General features: G+C 42.7%; 1 long non-coding RNA gene and 1 other non-coding gene across 5 annotated transcripts; one reads left to right on the forward strand and one right to left on the reverse strand.

The window, feature by feature from the left end:
• Positions 1-11595: 11595 nt before the first annotated feature.
• Positions 11596-11668, reverse strand: TRNAE-CUC (transfer RNA glutamic acid (anticodon CUC)). Its single transcript has one exon. It is a non-coding gene; the product is annotated as a tRNA-Glu (tRNA).
• Positions 11669-11832: 164 nt separating this feature from the next.
• On the forward strand, positions 11833-16843 carry LOC147347699 (uncharacterized). 4 transcript variants are annotated; one of them, XR_015152493.1, is made up of 4 exons: positions 11922-12451; positions 12838-12977; positions 14034-14143; positions 15908-16843. It is a non-coding gene; the product is annotated as an uncharacterized LOC147347699 (long non-coding RNA). The 4 variants fall into 4 exon arrangements; XR_015152492.1 differs by having other exon boundaries at positions 11928-12451; positions 12798-12977; XR_015152491.1 differs by lacking the exon at positions 12838-12977 and having other exon boundaries at positions 11833-12451.
• Positions 16844-19298: the final 2455 nt, after the last annotated feature.

A 19298-nucleotide genomic window follows, 5' to 3' on the forward strand; every position in this document is an offset into this window, starting at 1 on the left:
ACGTGAATTCTGGAGGCAAGATTTCCCTTCATATCGGTCAAATGACATTCCCATGCTTTTATTCAATATATATTTTCTCTGAGAAGACTAACAGCAACAATTACATTTATAGCCCAGACATTGGTTAGGGGGTAAAATGGGGTGAGGTGTAACAGAAATAAGTCCCTATGTTCTTCCTGTGTTCAGAGAAAAATAAACCTATTTCCAAGCTTTTTGAGCATTTTTATGTGTGTGTATGCTATTTGTGCTTTCAACTGAGCAGCACTGACAGTTTAATGATGGCAAAACAACATTAACTGTTTTCCCGCAACACTATTAGAAGGAGCGTGTTTCAGAGCCAAGGATGATACAAGTGTGGGAGTGCATCTTCCAGAGCCTCTTCTAGCAATCGCAGCAATCTGAGCAAGCAGCACACTTGCTTCCAGACTAACGGAAGTGTGTAAACCAGAGGATGGGTCATGGGGGTGAGGAAGGAGGTGAGTGCCAGGGGGACAAGGGGTCCTTGCCTTTAACCTTGATTTTCTAGCTCAGGATGCCAGAGGTGGGTTCATTGATTTTTGTAAATGGACAGACAGGGGAGTTGTTTTGTTGATGGAGAAAAGAGTTTATTTGACTTTTAAAATGATGATTTTAAATGGTTTTACACTTTGTCATTATCTTGCCACAAAGCCCAGTGTCTTTTCTTTTTTTTTAAGTGGAATATAATTGCTTTACAAGGTTGCATTACTTTCTGCTGCACAACGAAGTGAATCAGCTATATGTATATATATCCCCTCCCTCTTGGCCCTCCCTCCCACCTCCCCATCCCACCCATCTAGGTCATCACAGAGGACCGAGCTGAGCTCCCTGTGCTATACAGCGGCTTCCCACTAGCTAGCTATTTTACCCAGGAAAGTGTATATATGTCAATGTTACTCTCCCAATTCGTCTCACCCTCCCCTTCCGCCCACCCCACGTCCACATCTCTGTTCTCTACATCTGCGTCTCTATTCTTGCCCAGCAGATAGGTTCATCTGTACCATTTTGATGGATTCCATTTATATGTGTTAGGATACGATATTTGTTTCTCTCTTTCTGAATTACTTTAGTGTATATGACAGACTCTAGATCCATCCACATCTCTATAAATGACCCAATTCCATTCCTTTTTATAAAGCTTAGTGTTTGCATGCTACTTGAGCCCTGGGTTATCTCCTTCCCTTGAGCAGTATGATGTATACAGTAGGTACTCCATAAAAGCTTATAATTTCCTATGGCTACAGTTGTGTGTACACAACACACACATATCCTTCATCGCTCTTGAGATTTTCACAATGTATTAATTACAACACCTGGATTGAGTGACTATTTTATGTGTAGGACTATTGTAGATACCCCCTGAAGATAACAGAGTCATGCACACAGGATCCTGGAGCTCAAGGATTCCAATAAAAAAAAAATCTGTAGTCATTTTAAAATCTATTAAGTGGAATGATTGGTACCTTTTATAATGTACCGTTCCAATTCAGAAAGTGATGATATCATTCCATAAGAGTCTTTATCAGTAATCCATTTTTTTCTCAAACGTTTTCTTCTTCATTTCAGGCTTTCATTTTGGGGAGTCAAATAATTTCCCCTAAAACAGTCTCTGCCTTCATGCCCCATGCTGGCCCCTTTGTTATTTTTATGACATGGACGCAAAGAAACATAGTCACATAGAGCCAAAAGGAAGGTTGGATGTATATGCCTTTCCAGTTTTCTCTTTGAAATGTGTGTCATGTTACTTTCCATTCCGTTATATATATTGTGCAGCTGTTCAAGTTCTGGACGTGCGGAAGGTCATTGGTATAAATAGGACACCTCACCACATGCTCCCAGGACTTTTGGAAGTGAGGGATCTCCCGCAGTGAGTACTAGTCACCATCACTAAGATGCAGATTTACTGTTCCTCTTGCTCCATAGTCACTGCAGATGGGAAAGGTGAAAGGGATTATGAATTGAGGGGAAGTGGGGAGAGAACTGTGAGAAGTGAATTCCTTTGCCAAGTTGTGTCGGACTTGGTGTTTCCGAGGTTCAGGTGCTTGAAAACAGCTTGGAAAAAAGTTCCCAGTGAGTAAACTGGTGAAATGCCCTTGGTGGTTTTCAGGCCCATCTCCTAATATGATTAACTGACTTTAGGAGAAAAGAAAAACATAAACCAAGGTGCTAATCACCCGGGATGAAGTCTTGAATCACAGAATGTCTTCAGAGGCCTGGCATGTGGTCAGGTTGGCTAAAGTTAAGGTCTGTATTAATTTCACCTGTGTTTGTAACTGCCATCTATTTTATTTTACTTTTATCTTTTGGCCACATAGCATGTGGGATCTTAGTTCCCTGACCAGGGATTGAACCCACACCCCCTGCATTGGAAGCATGAAGCCTTAACCACTGGACTGCCAGGGAAGTTCCTGTAACTCCCATATATTTTAGAAATACTGATTAATTTTTCTTGTTTCAGAATATATCTTACATTTAATGTATGAATAATAGAAATAGCTTTTTAAACTTTGGAGCCAGCAAACAGGAAAATTCACAATGGAAAAGAGTAGTGTATTTGGCCACATAAAGAACATTTATTTATTAATTTATTCAACAAATATTTAATGAACTCTCATTTTGTGACTAGCTTTGTGCTCAGGGCTTGAGGCCTTGCTAGGCTTAGTAATTCCATCTCTGCACGTTGAAAAATAAAATAAAAACACAACACAAATGTAGTAGGAAAATATTCCCATGAAATTGATGAATTGCTCTTCTTTTTACTGAAGTGAAAAGTGAAAGTGAAATTCGTGTCTGAACTCTTTGCGACCCCATGGACTATACAGTCCGTGGAATTCTGCAGACCAGAATACTTAAATGGGTAGCCTTTCCCTTCTCCAGGGGATCTTCCAAACCCAGGGACTGAACCCAGGTCTCCTGCATTGCAGGCAGATTCTTTACCAACTCAGCTATCAGGGAAGCCCTTACTACTTCAGAAGAGGTTATTAAAACATTGAGAAGATAATAAGAAGAAATTGACAGGTTAAAAATCTAAATGGAAATGGGGCCGAAGAGGACTAAATGGGGACCTGAGCTCTTAAAAGTCCTGTGTCGTGAGGGTATTTGCTCAGCCAGGAAAATGTTGGCTTACATTTTGACAGTTTCCTGATGCTAATGGGACAGAAAGTGAAGAGGAACTAAAGAGCCTCTTGATGAAAGTGAAAGAGGAGAGTGAAAAACCTGGCTTAAATTCAACATTCAAAAAACTAAGATCATGGTATCTGGACTCATCACTTCATGGCAAATACAAGGGGAAAAAAATGGAAACAGTGACAGATTTTATTTTCCTGGGCTCCAAAATCACTGTGAATGGTGACTGCAGCCCTAAAATTAAAAGATGGTTGCTCCTTGAAAGGAAAGGTATGACAAACCTAGGCAGCACATTAAAAAATAGAGACATCATTTTGCCAACAAAGGTCCATATAGTCAAATCTATGGTTTTTCCAGTAGTCATGTGAGGGTGTGAGAGTTGGACCATAAAGAAGATTGAGCACCAAAGAACTGATGCTTTTGAATTGTGGTGCTGGAGAAGACTCTTGAGAATCCCTTTGACTGAAAGGATCAAACCAGTCAAACCTAAAGGAAATTAACCCTGAATATTCATTGGAAGGACTGATGCTGAAGCTGCAGCTCCAATACTGTGGCCACCTGATGCGAAGAGCTGACTCTTTGGAAAAGACCCTGATGCTGGGAAAGACTGAAGGCAGGAGGAGAAGGGGACAACAGAGGATGAGATGGTTGGATGACATCACTGACACAATGGACATGAGTTTGAACAAACTTGGAGATAGTGAAGGACTGCTACTGCTAAGTCACTTCAGTCGTGTCCGACTCTGTGTGACCCCATAGACCGCAGCCCACCAGGCTCCCCGTCCCTGGGACAGGGAAGCCTTATTTCTCTGAGAGTGTTGTGAGTATATTGCAAGATAAAAGAAATGAAAAAATGAAGCATGATATTCTAATTTGATCATTTCCAGTGTCATTGACAACAAATTTTATTGGTATAGGAGAAAGGATATATTTAAGATTGAGAAAGGATATATTTAAGTTCAAAAAAGTAAATAAAAACTTTACCTCTTGAATTTGAATTGGAAGACATATTGATATGCTTTCATGATGTATTTTAACTTTTGAAAATTAAAAAAAATTTTTTCTAAAATATTTCTTAGTTCTATCTGTAAGAAATAACTGGGCTTCCCATGCGGTGCTAGTGGTAAAGAACCCACCTGCTAGCACAGGAGATGTAAGAGACGCGGGTTTGACCCCTGGGTTGGGAAGATCCCCTGAAGGAAGGCATGGCAACCCACTCCAGTATTCTTGCCTGGAGAATTCCATGAACAGAGGAGCCTGGTGGGCTACAGTCTGTCAGGTAGCAAAGAGTTGGACATGATTGAAATGATTTAGTGCTCATGCATGCATAGAAATAGCCAAGAAAATAATGACCAACTTCATAACAATGTAAACCCGAGTGGCCAGATTGTGATTGTACAACTTCATTTCCCAATACTAGGAAGGAACTCCTTGGAGAGATGACTTCTAGGTCTGGGTCAGAAAAGGCATAGGGAAAATCTGGAATATCTTTTTGAATCAGAAATCAAGGCAGAAAGGACAACAGTAAAGACATCTTACTAAGGCATGTCAAAAGGACTTGAGCCAAACTAAGAGGCTCTCCTTGACTAACGACTGAGATATTTTAACATTAATAAGGATAATAATTGCAGTGGATTGAAACATATATGTTAAAATCCATGAGTTCATAAAGATATAAAACACAAGTTAAAAAAAAAAAAAAACAACTCAGACTAATTACCAGTTGGTCCCCTTTGGAGAATGCTGGTGATCCAACACATTAATTTAAAGCCAATAAACAAAGGGAAATATCAGGCATTTATCCTGATGTTACTCTATGCACTATATTGGATAATTAAATAATAGAAAAGGACAATTTTATAGAATTTTTTCAACTAATAAATCACTGCAGATGGTGACTGCAGCCATAAAATTCAGAGACACCTGCTCCTTGGAAGAAAAGTTATGACTGACCTAGACAGCATATTCAAAGCAGAGACATTACATTGCCAACAAAGTTCTGTCTAGTCAAAGCTATGGTTTTTCCAGTAGTCATGGATGGATGGGCTATAAAGAAAGCTGAGCACTGAAGAATGATGCTTTTAAACTGTGGTGTTGGAAAAGACTCTTGAGAGTCCCTTGGACTGCAAGGAGATCCAACCAGTCCATCCTAAACGAAATCAGTCCTGAATATTCTTTGGAAGGACTGATGTTGAAGCTGAAATTCCAATCCTTTGGCCACCTGATGTGAAGAACTGACTCATTTGAAAAGACCCTGAAGCTGGGAAAGATTGAAGGCGGGAGGAGAAGGGGATGACAGAGGATGAGATGGTTGAATGGCATCATTGACTCAATTAGCATGAGTTTGAGTAAACTCCGGGAGTTGGTGATGGACAGGGGAGGCCTGGTGTGCTGCAATCCATGGGATTGCAAAGAGTTGGACACAACTGAGCGACTGAACTGAACTGAACTGAGTAAATGAAGGATCAACAGAATATTATCATTTTACATCCCTTAATGAATTAATGGATCTATGTATTAATCATCAGTGGCAGCAAACATCACACAAAGAGAAACAACTAAATATTGTATTTATTGACGGAAGATTGCACCACTCTTATAAAGCAGTCTTTAAAAAAGTCATCCTGAATCTTGTCAAGTTATGTATCCAACTAGCCATTTATAAGAAATCACAAAAGAGAGAGAAACATTTTAAAATACCATGAAGATGTAACGAGTAAATCCAAACAGGGAAACTTCATATGAGACATCATCTGTCTTTCCCCACAACAACAGTAACAAATTCAAGTCAATAAAACAATGAAAGAGGACCAAGAGATTATAAAGGACTCAAGTGGCATCGTAACCACTGCCATTGATAGCCCTTAATTGGATCTCGATTAAAAAAAATTGTAAAACAAAAAGGCACATGTTAATGCTTTTGTGAAACAATTGGAAATGTGAATAGGTACTAGATAGTTGATGGTATTGAGGAAAGTGCTTGTTGCTCTGTCGTGTCTGACTCTTTGTGACCCCATGGACTGCAGCCCGCCAGGCTTCTCTGTCCATGGGATACTCCTGGCAAGAATATCGAAGTGGGTTGCCGTTTCCTTCTCCAGGGGATCTTCCCAACCCAGGACAGTTGAGTATGGGTCTCTATGCAGGCAGATGTCTCATTACAGGCAGATTCTTTACTGTCTGAGCTATTGAGGAATTTCTGGAAATTTATTGGGATGTGATCATTATGGTTATTTTTAAAGACTCCTTATCTTTTGGAAATGTATACTGAAAATTTTACAGACAAAATTTTAAAGTAGATTTTTGTTGTTGTTGTTGGCTGCATTGGGCAGCATGCAAGATCTTAGTTCGCTAACCAGGGAGGGAACCTAAGCCCCCTGCAGTGGGTACATGGAGTCCCAACCACTGGACTGCTAGGGAAATCTTGGACAAAATTTTAAAAAGAAAGAAATCATCCCAGAAATAGTAGAGAACTCATCACAGATGTGAAAGAGGCAAAATGAACTTCAGGAATGTTTCATACCCTCCTACCCCACCCCCAAGAAGTCAGAGTTTATTCTGTTGATTCATCAGTGAACAAGCAGAGCCTCCTTGGGAGGTGGATCTTTAGTGGATGAGGAAATGGTCCCACATTGACCTAATCTTGGCTCTGACACTATGCCCCCTATATCAGTCAGCTCAGGTTACCATAACAAAATACCATAGCCTGGATGGCTTCAGTTCAGTTCAGTTCAGTTGCTCAGTCATGTCAGACTCTTTGTGACCCCGTGGACTGCAGCATTCCAGGCTTCCCTGTCCATCACCAACTCTTGAGCTTGCTCAAACTCATGTCCATCGAGTCGGTGATGCCATCCAACCATCTCATCCTCTGTCATCCCCTTCTCCTCCTGCTTTCAATCTTTCCCAGCATCAGGGTCTTTTCCAGTGAGTCAGTTCTTTGCATCAGGTGGCCAAAGTACTGGAGTTTCAGTTTCAGCATTAGTCCTTCCAATGAATATTCAGGACTGATTTCCTTTAGGATGGACTGGTTGGATCTCCTTGTTGTCCAAGGGACTCTCAAGAGTTTTCTCCAACACCACAGTTCAAAAGTACCATTCTTTGGTGCTCAGATTTCTTTATAGTCCAACTCTCACATCCATACATGACTACCGGAAAAACCATAGCTTTGACTAGATGGACCTTTGTTGGCAAAGTAATGTCTCTGCTTTTGAATATGCTGTCTAGGTTGGTCATAGCTTTTCTTCCAAGGAGCAAATGTCTTTTAATTTCATGGATGCAGCCACCATTTGCAATGATTTTGGAGCCCAAAGAAATAGTCTGTCACTGTCTCTATTGTTTTCCCATCAATTTGCCATGAAGTGATGAGACTGGATGCCATGATCTTCATTTTTTTTGAATGTTGAGTTTTAAGCCAGCTTTTTCACTCTCCTCTTTCACTTTCATCAAGAGGCTGTTTAGTTCCTCTTCAATTTCTGCCATAAGGGTGGCAGAGATTATTGATATTTCTCCCAGCAGTCTTGATTCCAGCTTGTGCTTCATCCAGCCCAGCATTTCACAAGATGTACTCTGCATATAAGTTAAATAAGCAGGGTGACAATATACAGCCTTGACATACCCCTTTCGCAATTTGGATCCAGTCCGTTGTTCCATGTCTGGTTCTAACTGTTGCTTCTTGACCTGCATACAGATTTCTCAGGAGGCAGGTCAGGTGGTCTTACAAATGAAAACTAACTTTGTCACAGTTCCACAGGCTGGGAAGTACAAGATCAAGGTGCTACTGGCTGGTTCGGCTTGTGGACAGCCACCTTCTTGATGTGTCTTCATGTCCATATCATGGACTTTGATGGACTTTGCAGGACTCTTTGACTCAGTGCTGGGTCCAAACCAGGTCTCTGTGTCGGTAGCCAAGTACCTAGAAGGATCCAGCTACATGAATATTCGCTGGGCTTCATCATAGCCCATATGGTTTTGTGCTGTTTGCCAGGGCTGAGTGAATTAGATCAAACCAAAGAGGAGAGCCCTGCGGGATATTGCTTTTTGCTAGCTCTTTCTCTCATGTGAACAAACACTGAATATACTCAATCATGAGAGAAGTGGGGAAGGTTGTTTGGTTTTGTGTTCATTTTGTGAGAATTTTTCTATAGGGATCATGCCCAAACATTTAACTCACCTGTTTTTTAACGTAAGGATGTGTGTGTGTGTGTGTGTGCGCACGCGTGTGAGGAACCCCATAGATGGTAGCCCACCAGGCTTCTCTGTCCATGGGTTCTCCCAGCAAGAATATTGGATAAAGAACATGAAACAAATCTAACGTAACAACAGATTCTACCAGGAAGACTTCAATATTAGGAGCAGTTGACAGGCTGGGAGGAGGAAGAAAGACAAAAGAAAGAAAGAGAAGGCCCAGGGCAAATCTGGAAGGAGGGGGGTGGGACCGTCTTCAACCACTATTTCAAGAGCAGAAGAGAGGGGAGAGCCTTATGGGTGGTGCTGGATAGGATGCGAACAAGCTGCAGAGATAAATGTTTCCTCTAGAACTGGTCTTTTCTCCTCTTGCCAGGTGAGACCTGGCTTTTCCTTTGGGAAAATCAGACCCAAGGGAGTAGGAGATGGTACCTGCAGATGCCCACCTGAGGTGTCAAGCTCTCTTCCATTCCTTAGACCTGCTGTATACGTGGAACTTTTTTTCCAGCCCTTTCTCCCCTGCCTGCTCACTCCTCCTACAGAGAACCTGATCCCAAGATGCCTGGTAAAGCTTCACAGGGATAGAGCTGAAGTGTTCTAAACGTGATAGCCTGGTGTTGGAGGTTTCTGCCCAGGAAAGAAATGACGAGTGGCATTCACTCATATAAATGGCATTCTCCAATTGTCCAAGAGTAATTGTTGACTTTTTATTTTTTGGCCACGTGTCCCCAGATCCTTGGAATCCTACTTCTCTGACCAGGCTTGCCTCCTCCCCCACCCTATTTTGCCATGGAAACTCGGAGTCTCAACCACTGGACCGCCAGGAAAGACCCTAACTGTTAATTATTGACAGGTGGCTTGGACGTGACTGGATCCTCTCCACCTCTCTATTGAGCTCTATTTGGATAGTTTCATCTCCACATTCAAAGGCTTATGCTGCACAGATTCCTGAATGTGGCTTCTTTTGGGGACAGAGCACCAGCCCTGGGTGGAGTAGCGTCCCTAATAGCATTTCCCACCCGCCAGGCTGTGTGCTTTTATGCAGATGCACTGAGTGCTTTCCTTTTCTGTAAATGTCTGATCCACAACAGGACTACCCCCTGCCCGCTTTCATCTTGCTCGGCTCTCACAGAGCCCTTTTAAGGTAGGGACCATGTGGCAGCTCTGTCACAGATAAGTTGGCCTCCTTCTATCAAGAAGTTAAAAGCCTGACAATAGCCCTGAAATTTCTAGAGACAAATAGTTCATATATTTTCAGTTTGATGGCACATTAGTCATGAATTGTTGTTTTCTCTGAATGTGATAAAAGATCAGCTCAAATGAGCTTCTGTACAAAGAGGAGTTTGATAGGATATGGGAATTGCTTATATCATCAAAGGAAACTGACAGCCAAACCCACTTGAGAAACTATAATGAGAGACCAAAATGTCTCAAGGATCTGTGTTTTGTCTCTGCTTCTCTCTCCTGTCGACTTCTTTATCACTACACACTGGCCCACATTTCACATCTTGCTGTTCCCACAACTAGAACGGGACCGGGACTGACTCTCTCTTGGTCCCAAGGTTAAATAATCACAGCCAGGGAAGGGCTGTGATTGGTTCAACTGGCGCAAGCACGTCACTCCTGGAGGCAAAAGCCCTCAGATATCTGGAAAAGTTTTATCAAATTGTATTGAGCGGTTGACTTTAAATCATCTTTTTTGTGCAATGCAACTCTTGATGATTTCCCAGTGCACATGTTGCCTTTGGAAAAACGGGTGCTTTGATTACGGTGTTTGCTTCCCTCAACAGAACCTTTCTGGCACGAGTGGAAATATCCATTTCAGCAAAGACATCTGCCATTTTTTTAAAGTGGGTGGGATATTCTGCTTAAATCCTGTGTTAAATGCTATTATTTAAAGAATATTTAGTACTGCGAATAATTTATAGATTTAATAAGACTACATTATCGTTTCTAGCAAGAAAAAAGCTGTTTTAATATACTTTTTATTTATTGAGGAATTAAAGCTGAGGTTTTAGCGGGGGAAGTTGATTACAGTAGCTCTGGGCTAAGTCCCCATATTTTAAAATAGGAATGAGTGCTGGTAGTATATGTCACCATCTTTGAAAAAGCCAAGTATCGATTGCAACAGAAAAGCAAGCCGGATTCTACCATTAGGTTCAGCCTTGTTTCATTCAACCGTCCTTCACAGATCGTAATTGTCTTGTCCACTCCCCACTTCCGTTTCGTTGAGGATGACGAGCACTTCATTTGCATCTACTCCTTTGCCTCCTTCGAGGGATGCGGACTGACTCTGAAAGACCAACCTTGATCTCACGGAGGGTGAGACGTAGAGGCAGACAGGCCTGAATTCAAGTTTTACACACAGCCACTTCCTATGTGGGACTGAATAGGATACTCGACATTATAAAGTTAGTATGTTCTCATTTGTAAAACTGGGATGATGCTATTACCCAGAGTTGTTTGGGGTATTTTTTTTTAACCTTAAAAATGTTTTTATTGGAATATAATTGTTTTACTATATTGTGTTAGTTTCTGCTGTACAGTGAGTCAATCAGCTGTATGATTAATGTATACCCCTCACTCTTGAACCTCCCCCTCCAACCTCCCCATCCCACCCCGCTGGGTCATCGCAGAGCCCTGAACTGAGGTTTTAAAGGACGGCACATGATGACTTGGTAGGGTTGTATTTCGTCCCAGCCATGCTGACCTCCTTCCCTTTGCTGGGTCATCTGACTCCCTCTTGGTCCCCTCTGCTCCCCCAGCACGGGGTGGGCAGAGGGCATTGAGGGAGAGGCTGACCACACCCACGTTAGCCTGACTTCCAGGGGCACCGTTAACCCCAGGGATCCCTTTCCTCTCTGTTGCTTTCACATGAACTGCAGGTCACTGTCAGTCAGCTGGCCTGTCACAGTGCGAGCACCGCTCTAAAATGGAGTGTCCACCTGTCCTGCTAGTCCAGCTCCCTAATGAGGTGAGAAGCCGGCCTTGAGCACAAGACTGCCCTTTTAAAACCTATGACTTGGGACTCCCCTGGTGGTCCAATGGTTAGAACTTCCAGTGCAGGGGTCAAGGGTTCAGTCCCTGTTTGGGGAACTGAGATTGCACAGGCTGCAGGGTGAGGCCAAAAAAGAAATCAATAAACCGCATGACTTAGGCGTTTCAGTCCTGTGTCCTCTCGCCTTCCTTGTTTACTTTTTCTCTCTCTCTCTCTTTTCTATTTTAAAGAGGAGGTTGGGAGTGGGTAGGGAGGGTGTTATGGGATTTTAGCTCCCCGACCAGGGATTGAACCCAGGCCCTCGGCAGTGAGAGCACAGAGTCCTAACCACTGGACCACCAGGGAATTCCCCCAAGTCAACTTTTGTGTTCATTCCAAGAACCCATGTCCTTGGAGAACATTTCTTAGAAGGAAGTAATAGCGTTGGTGTAAAAGCATAAGCATGATTGGAGGGACTCTGCTCTGTGACGTGAGAGGTTGGCTGACCTGGGCCCCGGGAGTGGCAGGAAAGAGAAGCAACCAGCCATCAGAAAGAGTGCCATGTAAACACTCAGGCACCAGCATCCTCATCCAAGAAGCTGCTACGAATGTCAAGCGCGTCGTCATTGCTGAGGCAGGCTCAGAGGCCAGCCAAGCTCTAGGCTGTGCCAGTGGAAGGATGAAACGCTGCTGTCGTTTTCTCTGCTCATTAACGTCCAGTTTCCTGAGGTGACACGGCTCCTAGTGCGAGAAGAAAGCAAACGTGTCTTTGTCCTTCTCTGGCTCTTCATGTCAAGCTTAGCTTTACGACAGATGAGCCCAGGCTCATTCCAATGACTTATCCATGTCAACAAAAATGGCAGAAAGAATCTTTAGGGCAGGACCTACACTTAGACGTGGATGAACACGGGATACGCTGTGGCATTTGGACCTCTTGGATGGTCAAGAATCCTGCCCTTTCCAGCACAACTGAAGGGATGACAGTGACCGGCTGCCTCGGGAAATTCTATGGAGGTTCCTGAGAATGTCCACAGGCGCTGTGAGCAGCTCCACCCAGACCTGTCTGCTGCTGAAACTGTATATTCGTCTAGCCCAGGGCTCAACCGCCCAGGCCCGGGGCCAAGGATGGTCCTATTTCTGTTGAGAAAGGTCAGGAATGCTTTCCATTTAATCCTGTCTCAGATAACATTCAGATGCTTTAGCCCATAAAAATAAATTCAATTCTTGGAGGTCTAATGTGTGTTTGGGTCTTTATATATAGACAGTGGGGACTATATTTCAATATTGGCTTTAATAGAAAAAGCAGGCCCTGCGTGTCTGTAAAATGAAGCCATTGAAGCCATTTTAAAGCCTATAATTATCTTGATAATGCAATAGAATGGGAGATGCAATAGAATTCAATAACATAATGTAGATTTTTAAAAATTCTAAAGACAATATTTGGATTGATCATTTAAATACAGTTCAAGCAGGCCTAACTTTATTTCTCACTTAGAAAAAGGTAAGAAAACCGTTTCTGATTGCTGTCGATCCAGGCCATGAATGAATAGCCATTCCTGCCACAGGAAAATTGAATTTCTCTAGAGACCTTTGCATTGTGGCAAAGGCAGCAACTTATGAATTTGTCCGGAGCGCCACCTAGTGGAGAGAAGTATTGCTGCAGAAACCTCCGCGGGTAATGGTGTTTAAATTTCTTCTCAAGAGAAATCAGAATTTCTTGTTAATAGAAACAATGTGAAACCCTTTTTTAAATCTCTAGTTTGTAAACGTAAATCTCAGTTTTCTCTAACCTGTAGTCTGTAAATGATTTTTCCAATCTGTTTTTGTTGTTCCGTCATTCTTTGTGCGACTTCCCTGTCCTTCACCATCTTCCTGAGTTTGCTCAAACTCGTGTCCATTGAGTCAGTGAAGCCATCCAACCATCTCATCCTCTGTTGCTCCCTTCTCCTCTTGCCCTCAGTCTTTCCCAGCATCAGGATTTTTTTCCCAATGAGTATAAATGTTTTACCTCAGTAAATACAGCATACTGAATGTAACCATTTCTTAGGTAAGTCAGAATCCGATCGTGCTTTTTGAAATGAGGTCACTGGTTGATTAAATTATAGGTTATAATTATTTAAGTGGCACATTCAGGTATATATGTGTGTGTGCGCGCATAGGCATGTATACACAAATGTGTGTAGGGTATATAGTCACTTCCTTATAAAAGCATGCAGAATGTGCTCTGCCACCCATTGGAAAGTTTGCCACTCATTCAAAATGACCCTGACACTGGGAAAGATTGAAGGCAGGAGGAAAATGGGATGACAGAGGATGAGATGATTGGAAGGTATCACCGACTTGATGGACATGAGTTTGAATAAATTCTGGGAGTTGGTGATGGACAGGGAGGCCTGCTGTGCTTCGGTCCTTGGGTTTGCAAAGAGTCAGAGATGACTGAGCAACTGAACTGAACCGAACTTGCCACCAAAACTGCCCTGCTGTGAGCCCCCGTGAGGGCAGGGGCCACTGCATATGGAGGTTTGTAGCCTGTGGCTGCAGATTTAAAGCTGTGGTTCTCAACCTTGACTGTATTTTGGAATCCTCAGGAGAGCTTTCAAAAAACAGTGATGCCAGGTCGCACCCCCAGAGACTCTGATTTAATTGGTGTATAGAAGGTGCTGAGTATTGGGAATTTTAAACACTCCCCAGATGATTCTAATGTGCCCTCAATAACTTCTCCCAAGTGCAGAAACGGCAGTATCACTCCTCTGAGAGAGCAGAAGCCAGCAAGAAGGAAGAGGGTAATGAAAAGGAGGCTGGGAACTTGCCTGCAACCTCATGGCCCTGGTGGCTCAGAAGGTAAAGAATCCACCAGCAACACAGGAGACACAGGTTCAATTCCTGGACATAACTGAGTGACCAACACATACACAAGTACCTGGTTATTAACTGGTTACCTAGTGCTGTTAACTGGCAATTAACTGGTTACCTGGTGCTACTCACCACCCAGTGTGAGAACAGTGTTACGGGTATTCTTCTAGCCTGCCAGTCACAGGTGGTTGAACGAAAGGAAGAGCATGAGGACATCAGAAAGCTCCAGAAACGAACCTCTCATTGGTTTACAAGCTAGCACTGAAAAGTGTTCACAAAAGGGAAATAAATTAATAAAGAGTATATGTTTAATTTCAGTAGTAATTATATGTGTACAAATAAACATATCTTCCCTCCTAATTACCATAAAAATTATTTTAATGATATTCAGTGTTAACAGGGCGAGAGTGAAACTCATCTTCCATTGACTGTATCCGCTTTGGAAAATAATTGAGCAGCACGGGTCAGGGCTGATAAAAATGTTTCCTGTTTATCCAAAGAGATGATACAAATGAGCTTACAAAACAGAAAGAGACTCACAGACTTAGAGAATGAACCTACGGTTGCTAGGAGAAGAATGAGGAGAAGGGATAGTTAGAGAGTTTGGGATGGATATGTAGACATTGCTGTATTTAAAATGGATAACCAACAAGGACCTACTATACAGCACATAGAACTCTGCTCCATATTATGTGGCAGCCTGGATGGGAGGGGAGTTTGGGGGAAAATGGATACATGTCCATGTACGGTTGAGTCCCTTCACTGTTCATCTGAAACTATCACAACACCGGTTAATTAGCTATATCCCAATACGAAAAAAAAAAAGTTTCCTGTTTAACCACCTAATTCCCCTGAAAATCTGAGGAAACATTTTATAATATGGGAAAATCTACATGGATGAAAAGGTTAATCATAATTATTCTTAATAGTACAATATAAGAAATAGTCAAAGTATAAACAGTAAGAGAAAGGTTAAAAAGATAAATCACATATCCATTGGGTAGAACATTATGCAGCCATTATAAACATTGTTAGAAATGAAAATGTTTCGTATCAAAATCTTTATGCTCTAATGCTAAGTAAGGGCTTCCCAGATGGCACTAGTGGTAAAGAATCCACCTGCCAATGCAGGAGACCTGAGACTCAGGTTCGATCCCTGGGTTGGGTAGATCCCCTGGAGGAGGGCATGGCAACCCAGTCCAGTATTCTTGCCTGGAGAACCCCCACGGACAGAGGAGCCTGGTGGGCTACAGTCCACAGGGTCTCGAAGAGTCAGACAGGACTGAAGTGGCTTAGCACACAGCACAGGGGATGAATGAGGGGCAGGAATGGAGAGTCCTGGGGCTCTGCAGGCACCTCCAAGCTCTGATTCTGTAAAGTGCTCTTCCTCCCTAAAGAAAGCAGGTGTTACTTAACAAAAACTCTCCCAAAGTGCAAGGAGTTGACCAACCTCAGCCAGATGGACAATTCCAGGGAAAAAAACCACCGCAAAATGCCAAGAAGACACAGGAGCAGCAGAGAAAGAGGATCCTTGAACGGGATGCCAATTCTGTTTGATGAGTCAGGAGTGGGACCTAGAAGGTACAGGTTTTGAAAAGCACCCAGAAAATGTTGGGAACCAATGAAATTTGACAACTGGTGCTCCAGATGTCCTTTGCTTATCTCCTGCCAAGTGTAAGGTTTCACAAAGTCCTCTCTCATACATCCTGCTCTGCCCACACTCATGCCTCTGGCTTTTTTTTTTTTTTTCAGGGCTGAGCTATTTGCAACAATCTATTGAGCTTCAATCTGTATTTACCCACTGCATCTCCCATGCTGGTACCGGAACAGTGGTTCCTAAACTTAAGCGTGCGTCAGGATAGGCTGGGTGCCGTGACACAACACACAGATTCCCAGATCCTATGACCGGAATTTCTGATTCTGAAGGCTGGGGTTGGGGATGAAAATTTGGATTTTTCATCAGGTTCTTGGGGGAGGCTGTTCCTGGTGGTCCGGACACTTTGAGAAGCGCTGTACTGGAAGGGTCATCCTAAAGCAGATGCTGAGTTTGTCCATCACCTGAAGACTTGTGTGTTTACAGCAGAAAGCCCAGCCACTGAGCAGAGTCCAAAGACACTGTAGCTTTTCCAGAGACTTCCTTCTCCTGTTCACATCTCTGGCTCAAGCCCACCAAGCACTTCCCCGTATGCACCAAACACTACCCCATGCTGCGTTCCTTCACACTTGCAGTCTTTGCAGATACAAGTCTCTCTCCGGAGAGATTCTTCTATTTCTATACTGGGTCAACTCCCACTCATCAGTCAAGATTCTGCTGGAATGTCACTTTCTCCACGAAACCGTCACAGGATCCTTCAGAAATAGCATTTTTCTCTCTCTGCTTCTCTGTGCCTCTGATTTGGAATACAGCACATTGCATTTTTTTAAAAAAAGATTTCTTTGATGTGGACCTTTGAAAAAGTTTTTACTGAATTTGTTGCAACATTGCTTCGTCTTTCTTTAATGTTTTGGTTTTCTGGCCAAAAGGCATGTGGGAACCCATACCCCTTCTACTGGAAGCTGAAGTCCGAACCACTGGACCTTCAGGAAAGTCCCCCAGTGCATTGCATTTTGATCCTCTGAATATCTCGATTACCTGCAGAATTCGCTAATTCATCATCAGCATTTCAAATAAAGATAAATTATATTCTTTATTGCTTATTCTCTATATCCCAAAGACCTAGCACAAAAGACATGCTAAATTCACACTTGTTGCCTGAAAGATGGGAGAATCAAGGACACTAGTTAGGCAAAGGGTTGTTTGATTTTTTCCTAAAGCCTAAAAGTACTTAAAGTGAAAAAGCAGAATCATTCTTTAGATGGCAGTTGAGCTATCAGTTACCTAGCTCTGGAAACTGTTTAAGGCTGGACACTGTGGGAAATACACAAATTTCCATAATGAACATCCTTAGAACACTATACTCTCTACAGAAGGATTAATGTCACGTTTTCCAGTCCTTGCCCAAACCTCCCAAAAAGACTTTAGTATTTAAAATCTGATGCAAAAGAGTTTGGGTGTGATTTCTCTCTCCTCTAAGCAAATATACAGCAAATAAAAAATTTTCATCTGACAAGAGAAATGGTTTGATAATACCCATCACATTTGAAATATAGGACATGTAATTTGGAGGATAGAAGCCCCAAATCTTTCCTTTTTATTTATATTAGTGCAAATATTTTAGGGCTTAAAGACAAATACACGGCCACTGGAGAAACTTAGCCTGGTTCACAAAAACAAATTACAATCATCCATTTTCAGGGCTCTAAAATATTGGCTGCTGCTTCTACTGCTGCTAAGTCACGTGTCCGACTCTGTGCAACTCCATAGACGGCAGCCCACCAGGCTCCCCCGTCCCTGGGATTCTCCAGGCAAGAACACTGGAGTGGGTTGCCATTTCCTTCTCCAATGCATGAAAGTGAAAAATGAAAGTGAAGTCGCTCAGTCGTGTCCGACTCAGCGACCCCATGGACTGCAGCCTTTCAGGCTCCTCCGTCCATGGGATTTTCCAGGCAAGAGTACTGGAGTGGGGTGCCATTGCCTTCTCCAAAAATATTGGCTAGGCTGAGGAAATTCCAAATTTATAGACGATTCTGAGTGAAGATGTTTTTCTCTCACTGGTTGGTATTTTATAATATGTGTCATCGTGTTCAGCCTTGTAGGATTTATATTAGGAATCATACCTTCAGATAAAAGCCGGATCAAGGAAAGGGGATAGTTGGCAGAGTATTTGTCAGTGAATGATTCACAAAAAATGAGTTCGTTTGTTCTGAGTTTCAGTCTTCTTTTTCAATAAAGACCTTGACCAAGGGCTTGGAGATCTGCCCCTGCTTGTTCGTACTTCAAAAGGGCAAAGTACTCTATGTCACGAGGGCGAGGTGAGACTGGCCAGCTGAGAAATATTCTGGGATGTAACCACTAATTCAATGTAGAGTAATCATTCATTCACTCATTCAACAAGTTCTTATTGGTGGCCAATTGCTTGCAAGGCCCCCTTGTTGGCCCTAAAGATACAGCAATGACAAAACAGACACAAGTCTTCTCCCGTGTGGGTCTCACACTCTAGCTGGGGAAAGAGGAGTAATAAAATGTGTGTGCGTGTACGTGCACGTACATGAACGCACATGTGTGTGCATAAACCACCCCAGAATAAAGCTTCGTGCTGGCTAAAGAATTATGTATACTACAGTTTTCATCCAGGGAAAAGCTCATTGGCTGTCCCACCTGGAGAGGGGGAAGAGTGACCAATCAGCTGTCTGGGGGAGGAGCCTTCCAGGCAGAGGGAACAAAATGTACAAAGATTGTGCGGTGGGATCACATAGAGGGACTAGTGTGATTGGAGGGAATGAAGGGAGAGTATTAGAAAATGAGATCCAAGAGAACAGGATGGTGAGGTGGGGGCTGGAGTCTGGTCTTACATGGCCTTGTAGACCTCTATTTTGGCTTTTACTTGGTATGAGATGAGAAGACTTTGTAATGTTGAGTAGCAAAGCGATAATAAGATCTCTCCTATTTTAGAATTGTCAATCTGGCTGCTATCTTCAGAGTCAACTGAAGGGAGAAGGGGCAGAAGCCGGGAGATGAATTAGAGGGCTATGACAACAATTCAGGTGAGAGATGGGTTTGGCTCAGACAGGGATTTAGTGTAGGTGGTGAAAAGTGATCAGACTCTGGATATAATTTGAAAGAAGAGCTGACAGGATCTGTTAAAGGCCCAGGTAGAAAACGTGAGAGAAAGAGAGAAGTCATGGATGCTGTCAGGGTTTGTTTGGGGAGGAGTGGTAAAGGGAATGGCTTTGAGAGGGAGAGAGCTCTATTTGGAACATGTTGAGATGCTGATGGCACAGCCAAATGAAGCCTAGACTTAAGGAAGATATAAATTTGGCGATCCTCTGCATGTAGCTGTTATTTAAAGCCATCAGACAGAATGAATGCTATTAAGGTGAGTAAAGTAATAATAATAAGCAGAAACAACGATTAAATAGAGTTGGGAAACCTGAAGGAGGAGCTCTCACACCCTGGGACATGCTTGACCCAGCAGGAAGAAAAAGATCCTTTCCCGACAAGGACTCTGCTGACTTTCTTTCCTCTTATAAAAGTTTTCCACTG

The sequence above is a fragment of the Bos grunniens genome, chromosome 23 (genome assembly GCF_055505025.1).
Source record: "Bos grunniens cultivar Pamir isolate PY7600 chromosome 23, Bosgru_T2T1.0, whole genome shotgun sequence".
NCBI classification, from domain to species: domain Eukaryota; kingdom Metazoa; phylum Chordata; class Mammalia; order Artiodactyla; family Bovidae; genus Bos; species Bos grunniens.